The 7,353-nt window shown below is 36.9% G+C and overlaps 1 pseudogene; it reads left to right on the plus strand.

Annotated features, from left to right (window-relative positions):
- The first annotated feature begins 1,880 nt into the window (after positions 1-1,880).
- Positions 1,881-7,353, plus strand: part of LOC137999330 (uncharacterized) — a 10,398-nt pseudogene continuing 4,925 nt past the window's right edge.

The following is a 7,353-nucleotide window of genomic DNA, read 5'->3' on the forward strand; positions in this document are numbered from 1 at the left end:
AATAAAATCAACCATATTAACCTTGTTATTTTGTCTATCTGTTACCCTTACATTAGTTAAAACTTTTTTCTTATTACATTTAACCAACTTAATCATTTTGTTTTAATTTGAAATGGGTAAGTATAAATTAATTACTTTTTGAAAATGCATAAATTACATCAAATTGTCGTTGATTAAAGGTTATTTTATTAAAAGCAATATCACAGTGAATATAAATTGTATCAGCATTTCTTGTAATATTTGGCAAACTTTCTGATATTTCATTTTGTTTGTCAAATACGTTCTTTTAAAAACCAAGAAGATGTGGAAATTTACCATTACTTAAATAAGTTTCGTAATTACTATCAAAACAAATAACAGTTTATAAATAGTGGCGTTAAAATAAGTTCCATAAAGTGTTTTTTTTACCATCAGATTGTAAAAGGCTCATCTGTGATTGAAGATTGCTGTTTACTGAAGCCTAATCATACATTCCATCCAGTAAAGTTATTGTTTTCCAAAATTTATCAGTCTTTTTAATTTCTTCAATTTTAATGAATTAACACGTACATTATACTACGAATAAAACTCTACAAGGGAATAGAAAAACATTTGTGAGCCGTTGGAGTCGTGATTGGCTTTCAACATCAACCGCACTGTCGCATTCAAAAACCGCATGACACATGACACACATAGAAACTTGCCGCCTAGTTTCACATCACGACATTGAAACATAAACGAAATGGGACAACAGAACGTTGAAATAGTTTCAAATGCACAATACGGAAAAAGACTGCGTTTATCGTCCTGTAACAGCCTTGCTACTAATGATCTTTTCGATCCTTATTTCGATGATGAAATTAGCGAGGAGAACTGAGCAGATTCGGCCATGTCTACAAGTAGCCCAGCGACGAATGACCTATGGTTGAAGCCACACTGAGTCAACGAAAACGGTGAGTGATCTCAGTCCAAATACCAGTAAACGTTTTGAGACACCATTTGAAGACCACGAGAGAGACTACCCTTATAAAATTAACCGTGGAACCAATTCATGGCGTTAATTCTTTGCCGAGTGAACGTAATGATATCGGTTGAATGCGTTCCCCTTGGAGATTGGAATCAGAGACGGAAGATGGCATGGCAAGTAAATTTTTTAATTAACCTTAAATTTTGATTTTGGAAATTTTCATCGTCGTTTTGAATTAAGTTGGAGATTTCCACGGTCGTGCCTCTTGCAAATTTGACTTTGGAAATTTCCGTGGTCATTTTGTATCAACCCTACATCTTTGACGCTGGAAATTTCCGTCGTCATTTTGCATTGCATTGGACTGATTTTAAACTTAGAGGTTACGATGATGTCGTCAAACAGATTTGAATGTTCAGTAACTCGTGCAACACTTATTTGCCTTTCTTGACAACAAAAATCAATCCGCCTTCTTCAATTTGGAAATATTTGGAACCTTTCTTCTCATTCTTGACATAAATTTATGTTTCTGGCAATAAATGAAAGAAACCTCTGAATTTCTTGCCAAGTCGTTTCAGCAAAAAAAGATTATTTTTAAGCAAAATGGTCCATCTTTCAGGGCACCTCCAAAGGACCGGCAATTCCGGCATGCTTTCTTGGTATTTTTGCCACACTTAACTGAGTGGAAGGTCGGCAAAAAAAACCGTACATTGAACCTTTTGTTTTCAAATCCAAGCTTGGCAATCCGGGCTTAGCAATTTTAAACCTCAAATAACCTACTTTGTGCCAAAATTCCCAGTTTTCTTAGCCCATTTTAATCGGAAATATCAACATTTTGCCAAAAATTAACGTTTTACAATATCTCCGTTGGTTTTAGAACGTGTTACGTCAAACCTTTAAATACGAACCCTTCTTGGGAGTAACTGCAGAATATTACCCTGCCACTCGAACAAAGTTCTGCCAAGCCGGCTACGCGGTACGCAGAAAGTAATAAATTCAAGTGGAAGTATGTGATTTATTCAAGTAACAATCAATTGCGAATTGAAAATGGCTATCTTAGAAGCTGGCTGCGTGGTGAGCGGTAAGCATTGAGATAATCAATTGAAAATGGAAGTCTCTTTTAGAAACTGGCTACGCTGTACACGGAAGATAATCAATTCAAAATGGAAGGCTATCTTAGAAGGTGGCTACGCGGTACGCAGTGAGATAATCTCGTGAACGTGTAATTAACCAAACCGTAAAATGAAAGCTAAAATGTTAAAAATGTGCTTAGACCTAATCACCGAAACGAGCGCTTAGGCTTAATCAGTAAACGAGTGCTATTTTGTTGGCTAGATTGCAGAATACCCGGCCCACAAAATATCTAACTTGAAAACTGCTCCCACAGTGCCGCCGTCGTATTGTATTGCTGCAGTCCTACAGCCCCGTAGTCGTTAGTCGTTGAAATGATAATCAGTCGTGTTGCAATGCTGCTTGCGCGGTCCCGCAGTCTCGTAGTTGCCAAAATGAATTACAACTCCGTTGCTTAATCGAGCGCATCGATGCCTCGTTTGTTACAACGACAACAACAACAACAACAACAACAAAACAAATACATTACTTGTACCCTTTCTTTAATTTGTCGTGCCGAATATCCTATTTTCAGATTCGTGAGACGGCTGGTTAAGGAATCTCTAATGTCTCATCGGAAAGAAATTAGCAATGTAACCCCAGTTGCGGTTGGTTTACCAGAAGGGTCTTCATTGTCTTCGGCTAGAATTTACGATCATCTTTCACCAAGAAGACAAGCAGTCCTATTCCAGGCTAAAAAGGTTAAAGAAGAATTCCACTATCAATATTGCTGGTCAAAGGGTTCCGATATTTGTTTGCGAAAAGACTCCACATCGCGCATAATCAAGCTCAAGAGCATGGCGGACCTCGACGAACTTAAACGTAAACTGGCTACTGAAGGTTAGACTTTACTAAAATGTCTATTGTACACGATAAAAATGTCTTCTCGTAAAGCAAAAAAACAGTCCGCGATCGAAATTAAGGCCCTACTCGCGCAACTACCTTATTATAGCTGCAAAGACCTGACTTCTGCTCACCCACAGTTTAATAGTTTAATTGATGATAATCGACCTTCAAGAAAATCGCTAGATTCTTTCAGTGGTCTCTACGACCTTAGTGTATTCCAGCTAAACTCTCTTGATAGAGATATTGATCCTGATATAAATTTTACTTCCAATAGGATTCGCTCAAAATATTATTCTCCACACAGCTTTGCGCAGTTCATTGACGGCAAACGGTTGCAATCAAAAATTTCCTTTTTGCATACAAATATACGTAGCTTAAAGAAAAATCTCGAAGAATTTCAACAACATGTTTTAAGTGAATTGAATTTCCGTTTTACCATTATTGGTGTAACAGAAACTCGTATATGCGATCGTGAATGTAGTTTTAATTTTGTCCCAGAATTACCAGGTTACTGTTTTGAATCAGTCCCGACACCTTTATCTGCCGGTGGTGTTGGCCTGTTCATTGATCAGAATTGTAAATACCGCGTCCTTGAACGAGTCTCCAATTCTTGTTATCAAGCCCTTTGGATTGAACTTCATTTGCCTAACAATAAGAAATCTGTATGTGGTGTTACTTATAAGCAATACAATAACGCTAATGAGTTTCTAGAATATTTGTCAGATTTTCTTGAGTGTCAATGCCGTCAAAATCTGAATATTTATCTCATGGGAGACTTCAACATAGATCTGTTAAAATATGAAACTTGTGGTTACACACAAACTTTACTGCAAACGATGCAAAGTTTTTCCATGGTTCTATGGTTTTTCTATGGTTCTACCAGAGTCTATGGTAATTCACCAACTTTAATTGACAATATTTTCCTAAATAATCATGAGAATAATATAGTTTGCGGCAATATCGTGTCCGATACAACAGATCACTTCTCTCAGATGTGTATATTAACGTCGCAATGTAAAACATTCTTTTCAAATAACAAAACAAAGGTTCGTGATTATTCAGCCTTCAATGGAAAATCTTTTATTATCGACTTGCAGAATATATTAATTGGAATAATATTTCCAAACTTACTGATGCTAATCAATCGTTCTCCTGGTTTTACAAATGCGTCAATAACATAATTAATAAACACGCCCCTTTAAGAAGTATATCCAATCGTAAACAAAAATTCCTTGCTAAACCATGGCTGACTGCGGGTTTAAGAAAATCAATTAGGGTAAAGAATGCCCTCTTCTATACCTCAGATTGGGACAAATACAAATTTTACAGAAATAAAATCACCTCCCTTACGAGATTAAGTAAAGGGAACTATTATCAAAGTTTCTTTGATCTCAACATACGTAATATGCGCCAAACTTGGAAAGGAATTAACGAACTAATTGGAAACTATAAAAAGAAAAATAAGCATAATCCAACTAACTTTATTCGACCAAATCCGAATGAGGCTCCGTGACCCGAAGGAAATAAGCAATATTCTTAACAAATATTTCGCCACTGTTGGGAGCAAATTGGCTTCTAAAATTCCTCAGACTTTAAATACATTCTTTGATTATCTAGATCCACCACTTAATCGCACTTTCTTCTTTGATCCTATTATTCCGGAAGATATTAACTTTGAAATTTCAATTTTACGAGATAACAAGGCCCATGGTCTTTACTCATCTCCGGTTAGGTTGTTAAAATTGGCAAAAAGTGTCATATCTGTACCTCTTGCCACGATTTTTAATCAGTCTATTTGCTCAGGGATTTTTCCATCTAAATTAAAACGTGCTAAGATTATCCTGATATTTAAGGACGAAGATGACTGAATGCCCGAAAACTATCGACTTATTTCACTGCTCTCGATTTATAGCAGGATTTTTGAAAAACTTTTGTCCTCCACACTTACCAAGTTTGTCAAAGATTGACACATTCTCTATGATCAGCAATATGGTTTTCGTAGTAAACACAGTACTCAGCATGCTATACTTGATATTGTTAACACAATTCTCCAAAATATGGACAACGGTAAATTTTCGTGCGGTGTTTTCATCGATCTCAAGAAAGCTTTTGACACTGTTAATCATGAGATTTTGTTAGCTAAACTTGAAAATTATGGTGTTAGAGGTGTAATTAACTCCTGGTTCAGATCATATCTAACTGATCGAAAGCAAAACACGGAAGTTAATAATGTTGTGTCTGAGGCTGAGACGACCTTGTGCGGCGTGCCACAAGGCTCAGTCCTCGGACCACTCTTGTTCCATCTGTACATCAATGATATTTACAAGTCCTCTTCGTTATTTTCCTTTTATCTATTCGCTGACGACACCAGTATAATACTTTCAAATAACAACTTAAAGGAACTCGAGTCTCTTGTTAATCGCGAGCTTGGCAACGTCAACGAATGGCTTAAGGCCAACAAACCGTCTCTGAACATAAAGAAATCGAACTTTGTCATCTTTCGTCCCCGGCAAAAGAATATGCCCTTCACACCTAGGATTAGAATTGACTCCGTAACTAACACCTACGCAAACCTTGAAATGAAAGATTATGTAAAATATCTTGGCTTGATGATTGATTCAAATCTTTCATGGAAATATCACATAGAATCTATCTGCCACAAAATCAGCAAGTCGATAGGAATTATAGCCAAGATTCGACATTATGTCCCGCGTCGTGTTTTACTTTCAGTGTACAACTCATTAATTGTCCCTTACTCAACTTATGGTATTTGTGCTTGGGGTAATTGTCCCTTGACATTTCAAAGAAAGATTGTAACTTTACAAAAACGGGCCTTACGTCTTATTTACTTCTGTAAGTCTAAAGGACACACCGTACCCTTCTTTTTCAAATCAAATTGCCTTCCCCTACCTAGCCGTTTTTTTGTAGAGATTGTAGCTATTTACTGTATGATATAAACAGACAGTCAGCACCAGCTAGTATACTCAATCATTTTCTTAAAACAAGTCAGATTCACAATTACAGAACTAGATCTGTCTCTAGCGACTCGTTTTATTTTAAGTTCTCTAGAACTAATAAAATGTATTCCTTTTTCTCGAGAATTCGTGCCCAAATTTGGAACTCTATTCCCTACTCGATTAAACTACTTAAACGCTCGTTCTTTGGTAAAAAGATAAAGGAATTATTACTAAATTTCTTGCGGTCAGAAGATGATTATGTGGAAGTCTCCCGTCTTATTAAGCTATTTAATACTTTAAGTTAGCCTCTTGTCATAATTTTAATGTACTTGTTTTGTTTTAGGTTAGTTCATTCTATTTACTGTGTAACTGTATAGTAATGTCTTTACTGTTATTTAGTCCATCTATAGATAACCTTGTACTTGTAGTATGTCCTCAGTTCTCCCCGCCTCGATTGGTTTATAAGCTATTTGCGGGTGGAAAGAAATGTAATTATTTATTTCTAATTTTCAATAAAATTTGTCGTTGTTTCGTTGTTTGTTATTTTTGTGAATCATATGATCGCAAACACGATCACAAGGTATTCTACTAGCGCGCTTCCCATGAAAATACCTCGTTCTATAATCCATAATCGTTCTATAATCGTTCTATAATCCAAATAATCGTGAGTTCAAACATTGACACACAATCAATCGCTTAACATCTTCACCATCTTTGTAAGATACCCGGGAACAGGTAAACGTATCGTGACTTCACTTGAAAATTCTTTCACTCTACTTGATACATTGGTCAACCCTTCCTAAAAAAAATTCATATGTGGTTCAATTTTTGATACCACCGTTTTTTGTTAATCTTTTCAGGAAAATCGCCCGCAATTCAGCATGCCACCCAAGACACGTTAGAACACTTAGAGTTAACTTCTTCAATTATCAGCAAAACAACGTCCTCAGGATTGGTGAAACTGCTGTCAAATAAACATCAAGGATTCATTCTCTCCCCTGAAGTCTTTGACATTCTTAACAAGTTAATGAAGTCGGACGAGGATAACGCCACTGGGCACGTTCACCTGTTACGCAAGTTGTTCTCCGGTGAACAAAGTTCATACCACTATTCGACTGAGGAGAGCAGAGTCATCCCATTGCTCAACGTGGCGAGACTGATCGAAAAAATGGACCATGGACATGGTCTGTTTGCCATTCCACTAGCGTTCTGCCCGCCACTCACAGAAATGGAGACGGCTGGTAACCACCTGTTAACTGAGGTAATAGAAGACTTTAATTAAAGTTTCGAGAACATCTACGACAATGGTCAACTTCACTTCACCTTCGAGCTCAACGCACAGCAGCTCCTTATGGACAACATCGATCCGTTTTTCGCATAGGTTAACGAAGGCATCCGAGACGGCAAATTCCCCCCAAAGTCCAAAATGCCAGAGCTGGTTCTAAGATTTGCGGCAGCAATGCATGTTTTTAATCACACCATGACTGAACTTCTCGC

The sequence above is a fragment of the Montipora foliosa genome, chromosome 4, assembly GCF_036669935.1.
Source record: "Montipora foliosa isolate CH-2021 chromosome 4, ASM3666993v2, whole genome shotgun sequence".
NCBI classification, from domain to species: domain Eukaryota; kingdom Metazoa; phylum Cnidaria; class Anthozoa; order Scleractinia; family Acroporidae; genus Montipora; species Montipora foliosa.